The sequence below is a fragment of the Dromaius novaehollandiae genome, unplaced genomic scaffold, assembly GCF_036370855.1.
Source record: "Dromaius novaehollandiae isolate bDroNov1 unplaced genomic scaffold, bDroNov1.hap1 HAP1_SCAFFOLD_27, whole genome shotgun sequence".
NCBI classification, from domain to species: domain Eukaryota; kingdom Metazoa; phylum Chordata; class Aves; order Casuariiformes; family Dromaiidae; genus Dromaius; species Dromaius novaehollandiae.
The window spans coordinates 3,918,479-3,943,321 of NW_026991415.1; the positions used below are offsets into that span (position 1 = coordinate 3,918,479).

The following is a 24,843-nucleotide window of genomic DNA, read 5'->3' on the forward strand; positions in this document are numbered from 1 at the left end:
GGGGTCCAGGGCAGGAGCCGTTTCCTCGGCAGCTGGACATGCAGGAGAGGAGACACTGCTGAGCGCCCCTCTGTGCCTGCCTGTCCCTGCCTCCCTGGGCACAAATGTCATGGCATTGCGCCGTGTTTGCCACCTGCCCCTGCTGCCCTTGTCCTTCTGCTTGGACTCTCTGGGCAGGGGGGTTTCTGATGCAGTTCAGACAACACTGACCCTGCAGGTCCTGCCATGCAGACGTGTCCTTGACAGTGAGGTGCCCAAGTGCCCCTCTAGCCTGTGGAGCTCTGGGCAGTGCAGTGTGTGGGGCTGGGAATGAGCCAGCTCTCTCGCCAGGACACCCCATCCTTAGGACATTGTGCCGTTTCCCTGGGGTGTCTGGCTGGGCTGCAGCTATCCTCCAGAAGGGCCCAGCTCTCCCATTGCAGCTGTGTGTTATCTAGGTGCCCCAGGGAGAAGCCACCTCGATACTGAGGCCATGGACATGCTGCTGGGAGGCTGGATGTGGGCAGCTGGAAGGAGCCCGAGGTGTTGCTGGCTGGAAGGGGAGGGCTGAGACCTCTTTCACACATGCTCACAAAGAGTGCTGATGGGCACTTTGGAAGTGGATTCCTCTGCTCTCCGCAGTGTCGTTTCTTTTGGGGGGGGAAACACAAGTGCAACTGTCCTCCACCTTCGAGGTGTGAGCACAGGGCAGCTGGGAGTAAGGCAGATGGACAGGCCAGCTCTCCTGCCTCTGCACTAAAGTCAGAGGGAATCCTTTTGGCTCTCTGGAATCACAGCTGGTCCCTCTGAGTGCAGCAGCAATGCTGAGGATTTCTACCTCCAAGAATCCTCCTCAGGTGTGACAGAGTCAGCTAAAGAAAACACAATAAGCTTCAAAAGTATTCATGAACCCACATTATTTGGAACTGGGAGTGAAAATGCTGAAAATCCCTTCAACATTATGAGTGGAGTAAATCTGACCGGAACTGGGAATATAAATTTTAGTCACCACAGTTTGCATGTATGCAGTGCTGTAGGTCAGGGCTGACTCCTCCGGAGCCCACGGGCAGAGGCTACTGCTCCTCATGGCAAACTCAGCCAGCACAAACCAGAGCTTGAGCTACGGAGCTCAATAATGGTGCTCCTGAGATGGGGAGAGGTAATCTGTGTGTGTTTAGGAGGGTTTTAGGAGAAATCTTTGCTCAGACAAGGGTGTCCTAATTTGTCAATGTCTCTTCTTCCTTAGAAAATCCTCCTGTGCCCTAAAGGAGCAAATGTCCAACAGCAGCTCCTTGAATGAGTTCCTCCTCCTGGCATTTGCAGGCACACGGGAGCTGCAGCTCTTGCACTTCTCGCTCTTCCTGGGTGTCTACCTGGCTGCCCTCCTGGGCAATGGCCTCATCATCACAGCCGTAGCCTGTGACCACCGCCTCCACACCCCATGTACTTCTTCCTCCTCAACCTCTCCATCCTCGACCTTGGCTCCATCTCCACCACTGTCCCTGCCATGGGGAATCCATGGCCAATTCCCTCTGGGACATCAAGGCCATTTCCTATTTGGGATGTGCTGCCCAGGTCTTTTTCCTTCTCTTCTTTATATCAGCAGAGTATTCTCTTCTCACAGTCATGGCCTACGACCGCTTTGTTGCCATCTGCAGACCCCTGCACTACGGGACCATCATGGGCAGCAGAGCTTGTGTCAAAATGGCAGCAGCTGCCTGGGCCAGTGGTTTTCTCTATGCTCTCCTGCACACCGCGAACACATTTTCAATACCACTCTGCCAAGGCAACACAGTGGACCAGTTCTTCTGTGAAATCCCCCAGATCCTCAAGCTCTCCTGCTCAGACTCCTACCTCAGGGAACTTGGGCTTCTTGTGGTTAGTCTTTGTTTACCCCTTGGGTGTTTCATTTTCATTGTGGTGTCCTACGTGCAGATCTTCACAGTCGTGCTGAGGATCCCCTCTGAGCAGGGCCGGCACAAAGCCTTTTCCATGTGCCTCCTGCACCTGGCCGTGGTCTGCCTGTTTGTCAGCACCTCATTTTTGCCTACCTGAAGCCCCCCTCCTTCTCCTCCCCAGCTCTGGATCTGGTGGTGGCTGTTCTGTACGCAGTGGTGCCTCCAGCAATGAACCCCCTCATCTACAGCATGAGGAACAAGGAGCTCAAGGAGGCACTGAAGAAACTGATTCAACTGGTACTGTTTCAGCAGCAATAACTTGCCCGTCCCTCTTCGTAAGAGACTTGAATTTATCTCAGACAACTCCTGTGCTTTGGGCATTGTATCTGTGATAATCATGCTTGTACAGAAGTATTTGAATTGATCCCATTTCTCCAGCAGCAGGAACCCAGCCTGTCTGCCTGAGAGGCCTTCTGTGAATGCGTCTGTCTCTGTGTCAGAGCTGGCCGGTCTCTAATAAAAGGGGATTTCCTCAGTGCTGTGCTTGAAAGTTGATTTCTTCTTCTAAAGCGGGAGCAAAGAATGCACTCAAGGACTTTCACCATGAAAGGGCCTGTTGCTTTTCCAGGGCTCTCCATGGACTCAAGGTGATGAGCTCATGGGGTGCTGTGTTAGGGAATGAGGGCTGCATTCAGCTCTCACTTGTGCGTGCCCAGTGCTCCTGGAGGTGCTGAGTGGTCAAACAGTGTCTGCCTGGGACTGTCTCCCCTATGACAGGGCTGGTGACAGATGCCCACAGTGGGGACCCTGCAGGCAGAGGGAAGGGAGCCTGGAGAGTGGTTCATGTCACCTTCAATGACCAACCCTGGGCTGCTTCTAGGGACACACCTGAACACAGCCTGAGCCATTTGAAATGCCCTGTGATTGCTCAGAGCATCGTCCACAGCCACAGACCCCTTGGTAGCGGGTTGTCAGGTGCAATGATGCCCGTCCAGCTGGGTCTGCTTCTCACCCCAACCACCACGGCCAGTGCAGAGTCACCCCGTGGCCCTGGGGCACCACAGCCCGCTCGCTCTGCAGAGCAGCACCGCCAGCTCGGGGCCCTGCGGGGAGCACAGGGGAGGCTCCAGGAGTGGCCAGGCAGGCCAGCACTGATGCCCTCCCTGGGGTGAGGACACACACCGGTGGGTTTGTGGGGCAGAGCCAGGTCTCGTGGAGGGGAAGCAAGACATGCCGGGCGCAGGAGAGTGGAGGCCATTTGCAGCCCTGGCTGCACACCCCAGGTTTATGGGCGAGTTTTGCTGTGCGGCCAGCTCGTTCCTGCTGGGCTCAGTGCCTGTATGGAGGGGAAGAGCCAGGCCTAGGCAGCCTCTGTCCTGGCCCAGACCCCAGCAGGCCCTGGGGACGGCTGTGTGCTAACCCCTGCGTGGGACATGGCCAGGGCTGGGCAAGGTGCAGGAACTGTGGGGGCTGCCAAAGCAGGAGGGCTGTGGGGGACGGGGCACAGAAGGCTGTCGCAGGGCCTGTGCCAGGGGGATGTTGGCCTGGCCCATGAGCTCTTGTTCTTGCTCCAGCTGTGCTGGAGCCGAGGCCAAGGACCAAGAGGTCCCTCAGGCAAAGCTGTGCTCCTTGGGGAGCTGCCCTGAGCACCACAACAGGCAGAGCACGCTCCTTGTGTGTCCCCGTCCTGCTGGGAGGGTGGCACGGGCACAACCCCTCCCTGCAGCCCCCACTGGCCCCTGCTGACCTGCCCCTGCCAACCTGCCACCACCCCCGTGCTGCCTCGTCCTCTGTCCCTCTTCTCCACACTGCAGGCACCAGTGATGCAGCAGGAGCTGGCACAGACCCACAGCCGCTGCCCGGCCCCTGGCCCTCCCCTCCTGCCTGCCAAACATCACATCCATCTTCAAGAAGGACAGGAAAGAGGATCTGGGGAGTGATGGGCTGGTCAGCGTCACCTCAGGCCCTGGGAAGCAAATCTTCCTGGAGCTAGTTCCAGCCACATGAAGGGGTCGGGAACAACCAGCATGAAGTCATCGAGGACAAATTGTGCCTGGCCAATCTGACTGCCTTCTGTGATGGGATGACTGGCTGTGTGGAGAAGGGGAGTGCAGTGCATGCACTCCTTGAATGTAGGAAAACCTTTGACACAGTCCTCCATAACTTCTTTGTAGCCAAACTGGGGAGAGGTGGGATGGAGGAGTAAGGAATGGAGGGTGTGGGGAATGAGCTGGAGGCCACCTGGCTCAAAGGGTGGAGAACAGTGGTACAAAGCCAAGGAGTCTTGAAAGACTTGGGGATTTGGCTGACAGAAACTTCATGGCATTGTACAAGGAGCAATGGCAGGTTGCTGTATCAGGGGGCAGAACAGCCTGTGCATCAGGACAGGCTGGGACTTGACGGGTAGAGGAGTGACCCTGAGGAGAAGGACCTGGACGGTGCAAGAGATGCCACATGAGCCAGTGCTGCGTGCTCACCATAAATCAGGCCAGTTGCATACAGGGCGGCATTAGGAAGTGAGCGGCCACCCAGACAAGGTGAATTATTATCCCCCTCATCTCAGCACTGGTGAGGCCACGTCTAGAATAGGGTGTCCCAGTGTGGGCTGCCCTGTGCTGGAGGAATGGGGAGCAACTGGAGAGGGTCCAGAGGAGGTCTGCGAAGGTGAGGTTAGAGGTCTAAAGGACAAGGCCTTTATGGAGAGGCTGAAGGACCTGGGCTTCTTTAGCCTGGTGAAGGGAAGGCTGAGGGCAGTAGAGTAGTCGCCTGTGCCTGCTTGAAGGGTGGTTTCAGAGATGATGGAGCTTTTCTTGGTAGTGGGAAAGAGCATGAGAAGGGGAAAGAGCCACAAGCTGCAGCTTGTGGGGTTCAGCTGTGACATTAGGAAAGGGAAAGGTCACTCGTAGGGCAGTGCTGTGGTGCCACAGGTCACCCGGAAGAAGCCAGTGATCAGCCTGGCTTTGTGTTTCAAGGAAAAGCAAGTAGGGACAGCAAGAAGTCAGGAGAGGTTGGGAGATCCCGGGGTGAGAGCAAGGTGGAGAAGAATTTTGGGTGTCTACAGTACACAGGGAAACAGGCACAGGTGTGGGAAAGCATAGGACAGCCTGTGGTGGAGATGGCCAAGGGCACTGCCAAGGCTGAAAGCCTCCAACAGCACTGAGGTCTCTGTCCTCTTGGCAATGGCTGGTGTCTCTGCCACCGAGGCCCAACAGAAGACACCATTCCTTAAAGCACTGTGGCCTTGCTGCCTCCTTAACCCTTCAGAGCCCAGGAGGTGCTGTATCATTGTCCTGCACTCGGCATCACTCACCCCCACTCACATACTGCCCCCAGGAAGAGCCCTGAGCAATGCAGGATGGAAAGGATCACCCTACCCAGGGGATGGCTGTCAGTGCCTGGCTGCTCTGCTTGATAACACACATCAAGGATGACTTGGCATCAGAGCCACCTGCACATTGCCTTTGCCTACCTGCAATCAGGGCCTCCAACTTTCTGCTCTAATCAGCCCCTGGGGAGACTTTGTTGGTAATTGCCCTCAGTGGGACCTGTTAACACTCCAAGAAACTTGGGATTTGCTTCTGACTTCAACTTCTTGAGAGGTTTCTTCAGTCTCAGCATCTGCAGTTCATGGGCTCAGGACCAAGTACACCTGAGGGGTCATTAAAATGCAAAAAACCCTAAGGAGCCATGCCTCCTTCCATACTTTGCTTCAGTTCTTCAAGTCTTGTGTGGCTAATTAGAAAGTTTTCAGCTGTGTATTGAAATTAGGCAGATTTCAATGAGCACCTGAAAACAAAAGATGTTTGCTTCTGAAGCTTTCTTTATTCTTCAGTTTTCAGAATAAGCGATACCCACATTCTCCAATTCATACTGACCAACCAGGTCTCCAAATGAAGTCTGGACATGTAGGACAAGCAGTGTTTTTGATAGGAGACATGTATGGACAACCTTCCTCCCCAGCTCCCCAGCCCTGACAGTTCCCTCCTCAGCCACTGGGAACTTAGATCACGCTAGTTAAAATCTAACCTTCTTCCACTCAAGGCTGTAGCTGAATGTTACAGCTCATGTGCACCAATTCCTGCCTGCTTTCCTTAGAGAACTAGCTGCAAGCAGACATAGAGGTGTTTTTCTTAATTGCAAACAAACCAAAATAAAATTTGAAACAATTTAATAAAAGATAAAAGACACTCTTCAACTCTATGTCAAGTCCAAGCTGCCGCCAGTGAGTTCCACTGCCCAGAAGACATAACCTTCCTTGAAATGTTTTCGACAGATAGATAGGAAGGGATAGACAAGAAGCAGAACAAAGGAGCTGGCTAAAGAGACGATGAGACTGCTGAAAGATGAGGCAAGCTTCAGACTCCCAAAAGCTCAGAGCAGCACCAGGAGAGTTGAGAGGTATCTGAATGATAAAGAGCAAGGGGAGGAGGAAAACTGAGAAATTATGGAAAGTGCATATGTCCAGACAGTCTGCTGTAAAGATGCCTTTAGAAATGACGAATTTAATCAGGACATGTGGACATATGTGAGAGATCACTGAGATTTTATCCACAGCCTACTGAAGGTTTCCACTGTTTCATCACAGGAAAATATTGACATTAAAATTAGCCAATCATTTGAGCTGATGAAAGTGGGCTTCTATTTTTGAAATGTTGAAAACAGTTCTTCCCCTTTCCAGGCAGAGCTCAGGTGTCCAACCACAAGCATCCAGTGGCACTTGGAGATGCCCTGGAGCCATTCTGAGGACAAAAAGCACATCACACCACCACTTATCCCAGCCAAGAGGAGATATGGGTGGAAGGATGGGGAGAGGCAGAAAAAGGGGACACAGCTGCCGTGTTGATTGTGAGGTCCTACCTATGAGACTGCTCCTTGCCCCTCACTTGCAGAGACAGGAGTGACCTCAAGTCACCTTCACAGCCATGTGCCTCAAACTGGCCTTTGAGATTGTGAGAATATCAGCCTGTCAGAAACCAGTACCCTCACCATCGTGTTCCAAACCCAAGTGGCTGCTGCTGCCATGTCAGCTTCCTGGGTGGACATGATCCATCTATGCGTGTGCTGCCATCCAGTCAGATACTAAGTGAGATCACAAGTCACCTCACAAGGGAAATGCAGTGTCTTGCACCTGAGGAAGAATAACACCATGCACCAGGACATGCTGGGTGCTGACTGGCTGGAAAGCAGCTTGGCAGAGAAGGGCCTGGGGGTGCTGGTAGACAACATGAAGCAGCATGAGCCAGTGAAGTGTCCTCGTGACAAAAGCTGCTCCCGGGCTGCATTAGGAAGAGCGTTCCAGGAGGGCCAGGGCTCTGTGCCTGAAGGCTCCATGTCAGCAGGCTGTGTGCCTGCTGTCTAATCAGATCCTCAGGCAGAAGTGACCTCACAAACACCTGCCTTAGGCCTGAGCCACAGGCTGACCTATCAGCTGCTCAGACAGAAGTCACCTCACAATCATCTATCAAGCCAGGGGGCCTGCTGCTGACCCTTTTGCTTCTCTCATGCACATGACCCAGCTATTTGCTTGCTGCTATCCAATCAGGTATTACAGCAGAGGTGACTTCCCAATCAATATCCGAGCCATGTGCCTCTCGATGGCCTATCAATAGCTGAGACTGCAGTCACCTCACAGTCACCTTCACTGCCAGGTGCTTGTTACTGGCCTATCAATCAGCTGCTCCATCATAGATGACTGCACAATAAACATCCGAGCTGTCTACTTGCAGCTGGCCTATCAGCTGCACAGACAGAGACGACCTCACAGGCACTTCCCCACCCATCTGCTGCTGCTGGTCCATCATCTTTAGGGACAGAAGGGACATCACTGTCACCTTCACAGCCATGGTCCTCCTCTTAGCTTAGATGCTTCTGAGACACAGTTCGCCCAAGAACAACATTGCTGCCCAACAGCCTCTCAGTGGCCCATCAGCTGATCACATACGAAGAACCTCACAATCATCTTCCAAGCCCAGGGCCAGCTGCCGGCCTTTCAGCTTCCCTGATGGTCATGAGGACCCAGCTATGTGCCTGTTGCTACCCAGTCAGGTACTCCAGCAGAAGTGACCTCACAATCACCATCCAAGACATGCACCAGCAGGGACAGGAGAGACCACAAAGTCAACATCCTCGCCCTGTGCCTGTGCGTAGCCTAGTAGGTACTCCAGCAGCAGGGACCTCACAAGGAGCATCCAAGCAAATGAGCTGCTGCTATCCAATCAGGTCATCAAGAAGAAGGGACATGGCAAAGACATTACCAATCCAGAGGCCAGCTCCTGGCCTATCAGGCATTCACAAACAATTCACCTCACAATCAGCATCCAATCCACATGCCTACTACTGGTCTATCAGCTGCTTGGGCAGAAGGGACCTCACATGCACAGGTCCCAGCCATGAGCCTGCTGCTGGTCTATCACAGCCTGAGACAGAAGTGACCTCACCACCACTTTCCCAGCAATGTGCCTGCTGCTGGCCCATCACCTGCACAGACAGAAGTGACATCACTTTCACCTTTATGGTCATGTGCCTCCTACCATCCGAGGTGCTTCTGAGAAATAACTGCTCTCATCATAGTGTCCCCACCAGTCAGCCTTCTTTTGGCCTACCAGCTGATCCTTTACAAATAACCTCACAGCCCTCTTCCAAGCCCACCTGCCTGCAGCAGGCCTTTCAGCTTCTCCAAAGGACTGGACTTGCCATGTGCCTGCTGCTATCCAAACAGGTACTCAGGCAGAAGTGACATCACAACACCCAAGCCATGTGCCTGCAAGTGGCCTATCAGGTAATCAGGCACAACTGATCGCACAAACACCTTCTCTGCTGATGAGCCAGGGGCTGCCCTATCACATGCTGAGACAGAAGTGACCTCACAATCAACATCCAAGCCATGTGCCTGATGTTGGCCTATCAGGTACGGAGACACAAGTGTCCTCACAGACAGTTTCCCACCCATGTGCTTGCTCCTGCCCCATCACCTGCAGACACAGAAGAGACCTCACACTCACCTGCATGGCAATGATGTGCCTCAAAATGGCCTTTGAACTTTAGAGCCTATCAGCCTGTCAGATACCAGGTCCCTCATTGTATCGTCCAAGCCCAGGTGCCTGCTGCTGACATCTCAGCTTCTCAGGTGGACATGACCCAGCCATGTGCCTGCTGCCATCCAATCAGGTATTCAGGCAGAAGTGTCTTCATAAACATCATCTAAGCTATGTGCCTGCTCCTGGCTTATCCAGTACTGAGGCAGAAATGACCTCAAAATCAGCATCCTTGCCATGGGCCTGCTGCTGGCCTATCAGGCACTCAGGCACAAGTGACCTCCCAGACAGTTTCCCACCCATGTGCTTGCTCCTGGCCCATCACCTGCGGACACAAAAGTGACCTCACAGTCACCTGCATGGTCCTGTGTCTCCTAAGAGTGTACAAGCTTCTGAGACACAATCCTCTCCTGCAGTACAGGCATGATACAAGAGATGTTTGTCCTGCCATTCAGAGGGACCTCAGCAGGCTGGAGAAATGGGTACAGAGAAACCTCATGAAGTTTCACAAAGGGAAATGCAATGTCTTGCACCAGGACACACCGAGTGCTGACTGGCTGGAAAGCAGCTCAGCAGAGAAGGACCTACTTGGGGGCCCTGGGAGGCAGCACACAGCAGCATAAGCCAGAAACACGTCCACATGGCAAAGGCAGCCCATGACTTCCTGGGCTGCATTAGGGTAGTGCTGGCAGCAGGGCGAGGGCTCTGTGCCTGCAGGCTCTGGGTCAGCAGGAGATGGGCCTGCTCTCTAATCAGATACTCATCAGATACTGCCCCATCAGATGATGAGGTACAAGAAACCTCACAGTCACCTTCCAAGCTCACTGCCAGCTGCTGGCCTTTCAGCCTTCTGATGGACATGATGACCCAGCTATGTGGGTTTCTTTTCTCTCTATGGAGAAAGGAGACACACTGGGATTTAGTCAGCATCCCAGCTGGAGATCCTGGCAAGAGCTCCAGAAACTGCAGGCCTCAACCAGCTCAGTGACACATTGTAGAACGTGCTCAGCTGAGTTGGACACCTGAACTGTCAGCTCAGAAATGACTCCCTTAGAGCAGAGAGGAGCATGTGGAAAGGCGAGGAACATAAATCTGAGGGGAACTTGCAAGTTATTTGCATAAAATAACTTCAGCTATGACCTGTGAAGTATTTCCTGCTGACTTTCTGGAAGATGCTTGAACATTAACTGAGTCCAAAAGCAACGCGTTCATTTGCTTATTTTTCAGCACAAAACATAAGCTCTGAGCACTTGAGATTACTCATGGTAGTCACTGCACATCTGGGAGAAGTGTTTTCAAAGGCCAATTATATTCTGAGGAAATACTTTGTCTTTGGAAGTTTCCCTTATTTTACCGAGTTGAAAAGCTAATGACTGTGGCACTGATGTTTGAAAGAGCGCCTCTGAGTGCTTCACTGTGGCAAGACCATTTCATTATTAACTGTGTGGGTGAAAAAAGTCCCACATGATCTAAACTGCTCTCAGTGGCCTCCTACTGGATGTCAGCCCTGGATGTCCCATGTCAGAGCCCAGGGCAGTGCGCAGGGTGCAGGGAGCAGCAGAGAGCCCCTAAGCAGAGAGGCCTTCAGCAGGAAGAGCTCAAGATTCTCTCTATAATTCACTGGATTGGAGGGGGGTTAATCGGATGGTTAAGTAAGGGCTAATTGGGGGATACTACTGCATTATAAGCAAAGAGTTTCTAGGGTCCTGCCACATGAGACGAAAAGAGTGTCTGCACCAATTTTGTGTATGGGTAGTATCTGCCCTTAGGCTTTGCTAATAGGAGAGGGAGGCAATGCTATGCACCTAACCTAAAAATACTTGTGGTTGGACAGATCCCAGCAGTGTTAACTTCAAGAATCTCCAACAAGGAAGCCTTTCTGAAAGATGACCTCTTGTACTCCAAATCCTCTCAGCTCCATATTTCTATGTATTTCACAGTCTATGTGGCATATCTGGCTGCAGATCCTGGCAAGAGCTGAGGAAACTCAAGGCCTGAACCTCAGTGCACAGAAGGCAGCAGGCTGCCAGCATCCCTGGCTCTGGCCACCAGGGCAGCCTGGGCCCTGCGAGCCAAGTCACCTCCTCACCTCCAAGGGCTCCCCAGCTCCCCAGCCTGGCAGCACTCCCCACGCACAGCGCTGCTCTCTCCAGACACTGCCTCCCATGCAGAGCAGCACCAATATACTAGGGTAACCACTTGTTCCCACCACTGTGACACACCACACCACCTGCCCCTCACCTCATAGAGGGTTGCCAGCCAACACACACCTGTGCATCAGGACACAAAGAGCACACAACCAGACATGGCAGCAGCTAGGGGACCTGCAAAAGCCCCAAAACACACAAAGGCTGACTCTCCAGCCCTTCAGTTTGCTTATAGAGCTCCAAGGGCTTGCAACAGGCCCTTCCTTTGAATAGCCAGTCACAGCCCTGGGCCTGGTCACTTTCCATCTCCAGGAACCAAAGGGCAGTGATATGGTTCAGATCTTGGAGAAATATCTCACAAGCCCCCCACAGTTCTAATGAGGCAGATTTTCTATAGCACACAGACACTAGAAATCAGAGATTTCACCATCAATATCCAAGCCATGCTGCAGGCCTATATGCTGCTGGGACAGGAGGGACCTCAGAGTCAGTTCCCAGCCAGGTGCCAGCTGCTGGCCTGCCAGCTGCTCTGTCTGCAGTGACCTCACAAGGACCTTCCCAGGCAGGGGCCTGCTGCTGGCCTATCAGGGACTCAGAAGGAGATGACCTCACAGTCACCTTCACAGCCAAGTGTCTGCACTGGCCTATGAGCCTCTGAGACAGCAGTTACCTTACTATAACTTTGCCCTACCACGTGTCAAAAACTGACCTATCAGCTGCTCTGTCAGAGGTGATCCCCTTGGGCATGTCCGGGTTGCCAGAGCTTGCAGGCAGTGTCCTGCTGCCCCCAGGCAGGGCAGGGCTGGGACCTCTGGCCCCTGGGGCTGGGAGGGAGCAAGGGAGATGGCCCTGCTGGGCTCCCCCCAGCACTGCCCCCAGCAGCTCAGAGAAACAGGCTTGGGGTCCGCAGGGACTTGGGGTGGCGATGGCACCCCCACCTCTTCCCAAGCTGCTCCCCCAAACAGGCTGTCTTTTGGGTGCGGAGGTTTGACCCCAGTTTGCAGGAGGACAGGGGCTGTGGCCATCTGAGGACAAGATCTCTGAGCCCAAAACATGCTGTGCCAAGTCGGAAGCATAAAAGGATGCAGGGGAAAGAAGAGATGTTCTCAGAAACAAGTAGACGCCTTGGGGTTCTTACAATGCGAAAGTTTAACTTCCCATTTGGGCATTTCCAGCAGGCTCTTGAGAGCCCCCCGGGAGCTGCCGGACACCCCAGCTCCAGGACACAGGATCCCTTTCCTGCCAGAGCCAGATCCCCAAGGGGGACCCACTCCCAGGGAAGCCTGGCCATGGATTGCCCCACAACCTCCACAAGCAGATGGAGTTGGCCCCACAGGAGCCTTGGGGTTCCCAGGAGTCCTGGCTGCCACATTGTCCCCCGAGCCAGGCCAGACCCTCAGGCAGGGCTCCTGTGGCAGGCCCCCCACACCTTCCAGCCACTCCCGCAGCCCGGGACCCACAGCTGTTTTTGCAGTTAACAGCCTCTATGCAACACCTCAGGAAGGTGCTCCCGAAGCCCTTACCTTTGGAGAACTGCAGGAGTATTGAGAACAAGGAACTGTGGTCTGGGCTGATAGTCTTGGTCCAGCAGTTCTCCATCTCACTTGCCCCCTTGCCCTCAGCTCTTCTGTCCATCCAGGGAAAAAGGATGCTCTTCCCATCTCGTCACCCAAAACACCTCTCCCTGCTCCTGTGCCAGCCATTGAGGGGCCCCAGCATGCCCCTGCTTCCTGTTATCCCGGCTCCTTGCCATGGAGCAGCTCTGACGGGCAGCAGTGGGGAGCATGTGAGCAGTGCTCAGCAGCTCCTGGGCCTCGCAGGGAAGTGAGGACACTGCTGCGGCACCGGGCAGACCTCCCTGTGATGCAGCACATCCCACTGTGACCTCAGCTCCTGTCATCAGGGGGCTGAGCAGGTCATCGCCATGGAGATGGCAGAGCCAGAGAGAGAGCAGACAGATTTCCCCTCACCTCCCCTCCCTTCACCCCAGGTATTTTCCAAAAACTTGCTGATAAATTCTTCAGGAATATCTCCAGATGGTGCCAAAGGCTGTGAAATATTTAAAGGGGGCCCTGGAGAGGTCACTTCTGCACCCCTGCACTGACAGATCTCTACACTGGGCAGACATGTGCTGGAAGCTGACGTCTGGGGGTTGGTTTGGGAATTGGTATTTTTAAAGACAAGATCAAAGTCATGTGGAATAAAACAGCACAAAGCGTGGCCACAGGCTGAGCTGCTTTGGTGAGCCTCAAAACTGATGTCTACTGTGGGTTGCTCTTTCTGTAGAAGCAGGATGTAGGACCTTATGCGGAGAGGATGCAGCCTTCCTCCTTGATGCACCAAAGCAGGCTCTTTGTTTTTAAAAGTCCTCAGCAAGGTTTCTTGGTCTGTGGTGCTGAAGGTAGAGATGATACACCAGAAAAGAGCAAATGTGTCCTGAACACACAGCATCCTGAGAGCTTTATCTGGCACCCTGGTCCCTGCCATGCTTCATAGCCATGGTTACTGGAGTGCCTGAACATGATGTTGCCCATTAAGAGGAAAGAAAACAAAAATATTCAGCAATGGGAAAAATGTGTGAAGTTTTGAAAAGAGGATTTTTTTTGTCAATTCCTACATTGAGTTATTTTTTGAGAAGATTTCAGCTTGTGACTAGATTCTCCTTTTGGGGCTTGATTCATTTGCCCACATAGAGAGGCTGTTGGTGCCTGAGATGCCCTGGGATAACTGCTGTGTTCCCATGTGGTGCTGGAGATTTTGGAGGAGGCTCCTACAGGACCTTAGCTTGTCATTGGGAAAAGTATCTCCAAGCACCTCAGTTGAGAAACCTAATTCCGTCCATTGATTGGACAGGGAAGTACAGACAACTGGGTCGGACAGAGACATTTTCACTGGTGGGGTCTGGCATGGGGTGAGATCAGCCTCCTCCCTGTTGTCCCTGAAAATGAAGTCACACTTCATTGACCGTGCAGGGAATGAAAAGGGATTGTGGCAAGATGCTTTAGGGACTCCTTTAAAAGGTCACAGTAACACAGGTAAGTTGAGATTTGTGCAAATTTGGCCATCCAAAAATAGACCAAGCTGGTCACCCTGCTTTCCTCATCAGTTGAGAGAGCCCGACACCTCAGAGTGCAATGTACTCTCTGCAAAGAGTGAGGAGTTGCATGGACAGCCATGGGCAGGGATGGTTTTCTGAGCACCAGGCTTTGTGTGAGACAGAAAAAGATCTTCTTTATTGCTGCAGGGCTGATTATAACAGAAATGTTTAGAAAATGACATTAAGAATGAAAAAATGTAGAAATTAAGACAAAGATTCAAAGCAAAGAAATGTGTTGTTATACTTCCCAAATTCTAATTTTTTTGTGTTCTTACTGTCTTTCTTGATTTGTTCTGTTTCAGTATACTAGTCTTCTGGGGGCGATTATGCATTATCTCTTTGTCTGAAATTGAAAGTGATTTTCAGAGCTGGGGTGTGATGCAGTCACAGTGTCATGGATGGCTGGTGCCGTTGCAGGTGCCCTGGTCCCCTCTGCTTAGCCTCCTCTGCAGCTGCGAGGGGCTCTGGTTTCCTGCAGGTCCCCTGTGAGAGCTGCCAGGCCCAGGCAGGTGCCTGAGAGAAGCATATGAAAACATTTTCATCAGCTGAAAGGACTGAATAATTCTAATTAAACGTCTGTGTTTTCCCATGATGACATGATTCAGGAGTCTAATTCTGTCTTCAACCAAACCCTTCACTGTTTGTCTATCCACCCATTCCTATCTATGTGGGAAAACATGTCAAGGAAGGTTGTTCCTTGTAGACTGTGGACCTCCCTGGAGGCAACTTGGACTTGACATACAGTTGAGGAGTGCGTTTTATTTCTTATGACACTGGATCATGTAAATTTTTATTTGAACACAATTAAGACAAATCCTTCTGTGTCTGTTTGTAGCTAGTTCTCTAAGGAAAGCAGGTGGGAATTGGTGCACATGAGCTGTAACATTTAGCTACAGCCTTGAGTGGAAAAAGGTTAGATTGTTACCAAGAGTGCTCTAAGTCCCCAGTGGCTGATGAGAGAAATGACAGGGCTGGGGCAGAATGATTTCCCTGGATGTCTGACCTCAAGGATGCTGCTTTTCCTACATGTCCAGACTTCATTAGGAGACACTCTGGATCAGTATCAGTTGAAGAAAGAGGATATCACTCTAGCTTGTAAGCTGAAAAGAAGGAAAACTTCAAAAGCAGAAATCCTTTTTTTTTTTTTTGTTTTGGTGCTCATTGAAATCTTCCTCTTGTAAATACATTCCTGAAACCTCTCCAATTAGCCACACAAGAATTGAAGAGCTGAAGAAAATTATGGGAAGAGGCATGGCCCCTTAGGGGTTTGTGCATTTTAATGAGCCCCATGAGGTATTTGGTGCTGAGCCCATGAACCTCCGACGCTGAGATTGAACAGACTTCTCAAGAATTAAAGTCATAAGCCAAGTTTCCAAGTTTCTTGGAGCATTAACAAGTCCCAGTGAGGGCCATTACCAAGAAAGCCTCCCCAGGGGGCTGATTAGAGCACAAAGTTGGAGGCCCTGATTGCAGGTAGGCAAAGGCAATGTGCAGGTGGCTCTGATGCCAAGTCAACCTGGATGTGTGTTATCAAGAATGGCCAAGCCCTACAGCCAGCCCTGGGGTAGGGTGATCCTTTCCCTGACATGTTTCTCAGGGCTCTTCCTGGGGGCAGTGTCAGGGTGAGGGGTGTGTGCAATGCCTCATGCAGGACAAAAATTTGGCACCTCCTGGGCTCGCTGGAGGCGAGGAGGCAGCACAACCACAGTGCTTTAAGGAAACGTCAGCTTCTCATAGGCCTCTGTGGCAGAGATGCTCACCATAGCCAAGAGGACAAAGACCTGAGTTCTGTTGGAGGCTTTCAGCCTTGGCATTGCCCTTGGTCATCTCCACCGCAGGCTGTCCTACACTGTCCCAAAGCTGTCCTGTTTCTCTGCAGCCTGTAGACACCCAGCCTGCTTCCCCACCTCGCTCGCACTGCAGGATCTCCCCACCTTTACTGATGTCCCTCTGTCCTTGCTGGCTGCTTCTTGAAACACAAAGCCAGGGGCTGATCACGGAGGCCCTCTGGGTGTCCTGGTGCACCACAGCACTACCCTACGAGTGACATTCTTGTTACGTGAAGGGCAGTCTGACCCTCTCAAGATGCAGTTTGTGGCTCTTCTCATGCTGCTTCCCACTACCAAGAAAAGCTCCATCATCTCTGAAAACACCCTGCCACAGGCAGTCACTGGCAACTACTCTATTGGCCTTCTCCTCCCCTTCAGCAGGCTAAAGCAGCCCAGGCCCCTCAGCCTCTCCAGACAGGCCACGTGCTTCATGCCCCCAACCCCACCTTGACAGACCTCCTCTGGACCCTCTCCAGTTGCTCCCCATTCCTCCAGCACTGGGCAGCCCACACTGGGACACAGTGTTCCAGATATGGCCACAGCAGTGCTGAGTTGAGGGGGATAAGAACTGCCCTTGCCTGGGGGCTCTTCCTAATGCTCTTCCTAATGCAGTCCTGTATGCAGCTGGCTTCCTGTGGTGAGCACGCATCACTGCCTCATATGGCAGTGCTTGTAATGTCCGTGCCCTTCTCCTCGGGGTCACTCCTCTGCTGGTCAGGTCTCTGCCTGTCCTGATGCAGATGTTGTTCTGTGCCACTGAGGAGCCTTTCAAACAGGACAGGATGTGGAGTATACCTCTGCATACTCTCCACCTTTACCTGGCTTCCTTTTTCTGCTCATTTGGACCTCCCCTGATCTTCACAACCTTTCATTGATGATAGAGAACAGCCTTGCTGTCTTAGCAGCCAGCTCTCTCCATGTCCATGGAGGCCAGCCATCCAGTCCCAGAGACTTGTATGCATTGAGTTCTAGAGACTTAGGCACTGCAGGTTGGTTTTCTCCTCAGGACTCCTGACTCGAGGCACAACAGCTCAGCAGACCTTGTTGGTGAAGGCTGAAGCCAGGAAGGACTTGACTTGCCCAGACCTATCTACATTGGCTTTTGCTAGACTCCCTGCCCCTTTTAGCAGTGAGCCCACATCTCCTTGTTCATTCTTTTACTGTCACTGAAGCAGTAGCAGCTCTTCTTCCTGTCCTTCACATCCCCTGTAAGTGTCTCTATCCCAGAGGAGCTTTGGCTTCCTTAACACCATCCCTACTTTGCTAGATAATATTTCTAAACTAAAATTTCTAAAATTTTCTCCTTTGAAGCCTCTGCCTTCTTCCCTTTTCCATAGGCTGCCTCATTGCCCTGGATCTCAGGTGCAAGCTCCCTGTTTAGCCAAGCTGGGGTCCAGAGATGTCTACTAATTTTACAAACTTCGTATGGAGCATTCTTGTGCCTGATGGGTGATTAATCACCTGCTGGCTTTTCTGAACTCCTCTGCCCTTCAGAGATGCCTGCCTTTGTCCATCCCATGGAAGAGCTCCATACATCCAAGATGCCCCTCCTCATCTTCCCTAGTGGTCTCTCATGAAGAACTTGCACACTGCCATTGAAGGACACCAGTCATGCGAGTGATCCCACCACATCTCAGCCATTCCAACAATGTGGCAGTCCTGTGACAGCTTGTGCATCTCCAGTTGCTCCTGCCTGCACCCCAGGTTGCAGGTGTTTTGCAACTGTGTTGGCTTCAGCACCTCAGCTGTGGTGCCGACCAAAGATTTGTCACAGGTAAACATGGTACCAAGGACCTCGTGTATACAAAGGCTTTGATTGCAAGTGGGGAGGTACCAAGGAAAGCTCCATCATCTCTGAAAACACCCTGTCACAGGCAGTCACAGGCAACTACTGTATTGGCCTTCTCCTCCACTTCAGCAGGCTAAAGCAGCTCAGGTCCCTCAACCTCTCCAGACAGGCCATGTGCTTCAGGCCCCCAGCCCCATCTTGGCAGACCTCCTCTGGACCCTCTCCAGTTGCTCCCCATTCTTCCAGCACTGGACAGCTCACACTGGGACATGCTGTTCCAGACATGGCCGCACCAGTACTGAGTCGAGGGGGATAAGAAGTGCCCTTGCCTGGGTGGCCAGGCTCTTCCTAATGCAGTCCTGCATACTGCTGACCTCATTTGTGGTGGGCACGCACCCCTGGCTCATATGGCATCCCTCGTAACATTCAGGCCCTTCTCCTCGGTGTCACTCCTCTGCTGGTCACGTCCCAGCCTGTCCTGATGCACATGTTGTTCTACCCTGCGATGCTGGACTGTCTGCTTCTCTTTGTGCAACCTTGTAAGGTTTCTGTTCACCAAATCCCCAAGGTTCTTGAGGTCCCTCTGGACTGAAGCTCTGCTGTGTCAAGGGTTAATGTCTGTGCAGATGGCTCATCCTGACTTGTGGTCATTCCAGCGGGATAACAGCATGCAGAACTGCAGGACACTACAGTTAATAAAAGGAAGTATTAGTTTAATGGAACTGCTGGCACTGGTAGGAATTACTGTGGTGATCATCTCAGAAAAGCCAAATGGGTGTAGAAAGCAAGCCAAAGGAGAACCAGTGGGGATAGGATAAGCAGAGGTGGGCTGTTTGTGTGGGAGAGCATGAGGATGATAAAAGGGAAGAACTTGGAAAGGGGAAAAGGGCGGGGGGGGGAAAGGTGAAGTAAAGGATATGATCAAGGCTGTTTGAGGGTACCTGTGAAGCAGTCCTACACATGAGCAACACTGACTGGAACAGGACCAGACAGCTGCAATTCATTTGAGCATACTTATGTCTGACTCACTTGCATGGTCACAGGGGAGCCAGTGTGGAAAGAGATGCAAGATCATTCAGGCTGGAAAGGACCTCAGGAGGTCTCCAGCCCAACCTCCTGTTCACAGCATGGTTAGCTATCACATCCAACCAGGTTGCTCAAGGCTTTCTTCATTTAGGCCTTGAAAACCTCCAAGGATGGAGATGCTTTTTGGTCCAGAGGGCGCAGCCTCCCTGCACAACTTGCCTCAGTGCTTCACTGTCTCAATAGGTTAAAAAAAAAAAAATTCCTTATCCCCAGGGTGAACTTGTTACAGCTAATGCCCGCTGACCCTCATCTTCCCATCATTCACAACAGTAAAGAGCATTATGTTTTAGCGCACAGGTATTGTAAGGCTGTGAGGAGGGCCCACTCTGGGAAGGCAGTTGTTCATAATGAAACCTTGAGCTTCAAACCTTCCAGGCCCAAGAGACAACCTCCCACTGCTAGGAGGGGCTGGTTCTGGGGAGGCCGTATCTGGTGCTAATCCACACGCAGAAAAGGAATTCTGGATTGCAAGAATTGCAGTAGCTATCCCCAGAGATGATAGAATCACCAAATTATTCAGGTTGGAAGGCAATTTGGGAGGTCTCTGACAGCCCATTCTTCCTGCCTGCTAAGGTCCCTCTGAAAGGCAGCTGTCAAGCATCTAACTGTTCCACCCAATTAGGTGTCATCAACAAAAGTGATGAGATTTCCATTCTGCAGGTCACTCATGAGCCTTTCAAACAGAACAAGATGCAGGGTACACCCCTGCACACCCCACCTTTACCTGGCTTCCTGGTAAAGCATGACCCATTCATGAAAACCCTCTGAGCTCAATCATCCAAGCAGCTTTTTGCCCATCTGGATGTCTGCTGGACATCCACTCCTCTCCTCTCCTCCATAAGTGCAGGTCTTTTATAGGAGAAGGCAATCAGGTGGGTCTGGAATGATTTACCTTCAGTAAGTCCATGCTGACTGTTCCCAGGCACCTTCTTCATGTGCCCAGGAGTGTGATGATGCACTCTCCACCAAAGTGAGACTGAATGGCCTGCAGCTCCCCAGGTTGTCCTTGGGGCCTTTTTTGAAGATGGGCACAACATATTCCTTCTTCCGCTCACTGAGACCTCCCCTGATTTCCACAACAATTCAAAGATGATAGAGAGCAGCCTTGCTGTCATAGACTTATCATAGACTATGACATCATAGACTGATGTCATAGATATCAAAAGACTTTGATTGGAAGTGGTGACATGCTGACATGGATAGCAGGTGGCAATGTAATGGTGAAAGGAGGTTCCCACTAAGAGAGCAAACCCTGCAGTGCTCAAGGCCAGGCAGAAACAGAGCTGTGCTGTGCTGAAATGGCAGGAGAGGGGTTTGCTGCCTGAGCTGACTCTGTAGTACCTTGGGGCCTGTGGCAGACTTCAGCCAATCTCCAGGAAGGACAAGGTGCCACTGAAGAAGTCCCTGGGCCTGGGCAGTCTCCGATCCAGCCACCCTGAGGACATGATTAGCATAGTCCCTGTTCCTGTCATCTGGGAGAGTGAGAAGAGGTTCAGAAGGCAGACAGCAAGAACGGTTTGAGAGTGCAGAGACTAGAGTGGAGAACTTGGTGTGATGTGCCTCCCATTTATGCAGTACGTTTGAATGTAGATGGGATGGACTTTGCCTAAAGGCAGTGTTGGGATTGATTTGTTTGGGCAGAGGTAGGGAACCCAAGACACCCTGGTGCACTTGCCCAGTACCACTCTGAAGGGGCATAGTTTTCCTGTAGGTCCCATGCTGTATCTACTAGGGACACCACAGGCAACTGACATGGCCCTACTGAGCTACCTCTATGTCATTAAATCAAGTCTCTGCCCTGAATTGCATTAGCTGTTTGTGTTTGGAACATTGGGATCTTCATATGTCTCAGCCTCATAGTGAGTGGAACTAGCTGTAGTAGGCATCTAGTGTCATTTCAGATGGCCAGGGAAATTCACCACCTGGCCCCCACCTGATGATGATAAGGATGACGGTCTCCCAGTTGCTCCATCAGAGCAAGAAGACACTGGCACATGTCTGGGACCACCTCTGTCTCTTTAACTGTCACCAGGTTTTTAAGTGTGAGCAACTGACTCCCACCCTCCATCTCCACTGATTAGAACCGGAGTTTAGACAAGGAGCTTGCGTGCAGACCTCTATGTTGTGCTTACTTTGGTTTTGGCAAGGGGAATCGCACCTCCTGTGTGTTTGTGGAGTTCACAGGAGTTAGCTGAATCCCAACGCATCCCAGGGCATGGGATGCCCAGACTGACTCGTGTGAATGAAAACCTGAACCATGGGAAAATGAACTTCCTACTTGTCTTGTCCCCTTCTAGGGGTCCTGCCTAGTTAAGACCTGGGAATATGGATTTCCAGAGTGGGACATTTCCATCTCTCATAAATAACCACCCTCTGATGAAACAAGTGACAATGCTGTAACTGTTCTCTCTGTATTGTTTAGGGAGGGACCAAAGCTGATTATTTTACTTTATGTCAGTGAACATATCCCAGGAGGAGGGAGCACAAGGGACAGAGAAAGTCATGCCTTCAGCTGGGCCTCTGCTCCTGAGTGGGGCCAGGCTCCTGGGATGGAGGGAGCTCATGGCAAGCTGGCAGCACTGCCCAGAAGCAGCTGTGTGCAGGACCAGCTCCTCTGCCAAGAGCAGCAGGGCTGCGGGCACTGCCTGCTGCTGCTGACATGAGCTGAGAGAAGGCAGAGAGAAGTGCAAGGCAGTGTGGAGTGGGAGGACAGAGGCGAGCTCCTTGTGGGAGAATTCTTGACAGCCCTTGACATGGTAAGTGTCTGGCTGCAGGGCAACACTACTAGAGGTTACTGGAGGGATCTTCTAAAACCAACCCATCCCATATCACATCTGTTTGTTAAGGATGTCTCTCCCTGTTTTCCCTTTGCAGAGGAGAAGGAGATGCTTGAGAGCAGGGATTCCCTGACACACCATCACAGGGACAGGGCATCCTGCTACCTTCTTCCAGGGACACTGCAGGGATGTGAAGCTGGGACATGCACCCAGTCTGCCCAGGGCTGTGATTCAGAGCAGTGTCCCTGCAACCCAGGGTGCTGTGTGCCCAGGGCAGCTATTCTGCTGCCTGCAAGGATCAGCACTCAGCCTGCCCGGGGAGCACCGAATGGCACTGTGGGGAGAAGCGCTGGGTGGGAGGAGCGACCCCCGGCAGGGCAGGCTCATTCTCCCTTTGAGAGGGTGCTGGGTGGGTCAGGACTGCTCCAAGCTCCAGCTCACTGCCAGGACATTTCTGGAGGAGATTTTCCAAAAGGAAAGTCAAGGCAGGGGATACATGAAAGGGAAGGAGCTGTCCTGAGTCTGTGCTTTCAGTTTGATTCTGTTTGAGTGGGGTGAAATGGGAATGGGTCTGTCAGGTTTAGGCAGGGGATGGAGGCTCCAAAACAGTGACACGGAGAGAGGAGCAGCTCTGGGAGGCACTCAGCAAATGCCTCCATCCACCCCTCAGCCTACAGACAGAGCCAGCAGCACCTTTCCAGCCTCACCAAGGTTTGTCTCCCCTGCTCCGGAGCACCTGCAACCACGGAGGTGCCCTGGGCAGTGTCCTGCCCCCGGGAGGTTTCTGCAGGGCAGAGCTGAGCACCCAGCGGGTGGGATGGGGTCTGTGAGCACTGGCAGGGGAGAGACGTGGGGACAGAGAAACAGCTGCCCGCAGGGACGGCTCCAGGCAGCAGAGTCATGGTCAGAGTGTGAGAGGGAACCATCAACTCCAGCACCTCCTCTCCTCTGCCAGCCAGCACAGCCCTCTGCTCTCAAGGCTGTGGGGTCCAGGGCAGGAGTCGTTTCCTCGGCAGCTGGACATGCAGGAGAGGAGACACTGCTGAGTGCCCCTCTGTGCCTGACTGTCCCTGCCTCCCTGGGCACAAATGTCATGGTATTGCGCCATGTTTCCCACCTGCCCATGCTGCCCTTGTCCTTCCCCTTGGACTCTCTGGGCAGGGGGGTTTCTGATGCAGTTCAGACAACACTGACCCTGCAGGTCCTGCCATGCAGACGTGTCCTTGACAGTGAGGTGCCCAAGTGCCCCTCTAGCCTGTGGGGCTCTGGGCAGTGCAGCTGGGAATGAGCCAACTCTCTCGTCAGGACACCCCATCCTTAGGACATTCTGCCATTTCCCTGGGGTGTCTGGCTGGGCTGCAAGCTGCCCTCCAGAAGGGCCCAGATCTCCCATTGCAGCTGTGTGTTATCTAGGTGCCCCAGGGAGAACCCACTTAGACACTGAGGCCATGGAAATGCTGCTGGGAGGCTGGATGTGGGGAGCTGGAAGGAGCCCGATGTGTTGCTGGTGAGAAGGGGAGGGCTGAGACCTCTTTCACACACCCTCAGAAAGAGTGCTGATGATTCCTCTGCTCTCCGCAGTGTCGTTTCTTTTTCGGGTAACACGAGTGCAATTGTCCTCCACCTCCGAGGTGTGAGAACAGGGCAGCTGGGAACAAGGCAGATGGACAGGCCAGCTCTCCTGCCATCTGCACTAAAGCTGGAGTGAATCCTTTTGGCTCTCTGGAATCACAGCTGGTCCCTCTGAGTGCAGCAGCAATGCTGAGGATTTCTACCTCCAGGAATCCTCCTCCAGTGTGACAGGGTCGGCTTAAGAAAACACAATAAGCCTTAAAACCATTCAAGAAACAACATTATTTGGAAATGGGAGTGAGGATGCTGAAAATGCCTTCAACATTATGAGTGGATTAAAGCTTACTGGAATTGGGAATATAAATTTTAGTCCCCCCGTTCCCATGTACGCACTGCTGTAGGTCAGGACTGACTTCTCTGGAGCCCATGGGCAGAGGCTGCTGCTCCTCACGGCAAACTCTGCCAGCACAAACCAGAGCTCAAGCCATGTAGTTCAGTGACAGTGCTACTAAGATGGGGAGAGGTAATGAGTGTGTGTTTGTGAGAGGTTATGAGAAAGTTTTGCTCAGAGAAGTCTGTCCTAACTTGTCAATGTCTCTTCTTCCTTACAGAATCCCCCTCTGCCCAGGGGAAGCAAATGTCCAACAGCAGCTCCCTCAATGAGTTCCTCCTCCTGGTGTTCGCGGAAAAGCGGGAGCTGCAGCTCTTACACTTCTTGCTCTTCCTGGGCATCTACCTGGCTGCCCTCCTGGGCAACGGCCTCATCATCACAGCCGTAGCCTGCGACCACCACCTCCACACCCCCATGTACTTCTTCCTCCTCAACCTCTCCCTCCTCGACCTTGCCTCCATCTCCACCACTGTCCCCAAAGCCATGGCCAATTCTCTGTGGGACAACAGGGCCATTTCCTACTTGGGATGTGCTGCCCAGCTCTTCCTGTTTTTCTTTTCGACAGGAGCTGAGTATTCTCTCCTCACAGTCATGGCCTATGACCGCTATGTTGCCATCTGCAGACCCCTGCACTACGGCACCCTCATGGGCAGCAGAGCTTGTGTCAAAATGGCAGCAGCTGCCTGGGCCAGTGGGTTTCTCAATGCTGCCCTGCACACTGGGAACACATTTTCAATACCACTCTGCCAAGGCAACACCGTGGACCAGTTCTTCTGTGAAATCCCCCAGATCCTCAAGCTCTCCTGCTCAGACTCCTACCTCAGGGAGGTTGGGCTTCTTGTGGTTAGTGGCTGTTTAGTCTTTGCCTGTTTCATTTTCATTGTGGTGTCCTACGTGCAGATCTTCACTGCTGTGCTGAGGATCCCCTCTGAGCAGGGCCGCCACAAAGCCTTTTCCATGTGCCTCCCGCACCTGGCCGTGGTCTCCCTGTTCATCAGCACTGTCATGTTTGCCTCCCTGAAGCCCCCCTCCCTCTCCTCCCCAGCTCTGGATCTGGTGGTGGCTGTTCTGTACGCGGTGGTGCCTCCAGCAGTGAACCCCCTCATCTACAGCATGAGGAACAAGGAGCTCAAGGAGGCACTGAAGAAATTGATCCAATGGATTCAAGGTCAGCAGCAATAACTGCCCTATGTGCATCCACTCCTCAGTCCCAGGGGATCTGGAATCAGGACTCTGTGTTGCTC

The 24,843-nt window shown here is 52.5% G+C and overlaps 1 pseudogene; it reads left to right on the forward strand.

The window, feature by feature from the left end:
- Positions 1 to 1,253: 1,253 nt before the first annotated feature.
- Positions 1,254 to 24,781, forward strand: LOC112997168 (olfactory receptor 14A16-like; annotated as a pseudogene).
- The last annotated feature ends 62 nt before the right edge of the window (positions 24,782 to 24,843 follow it).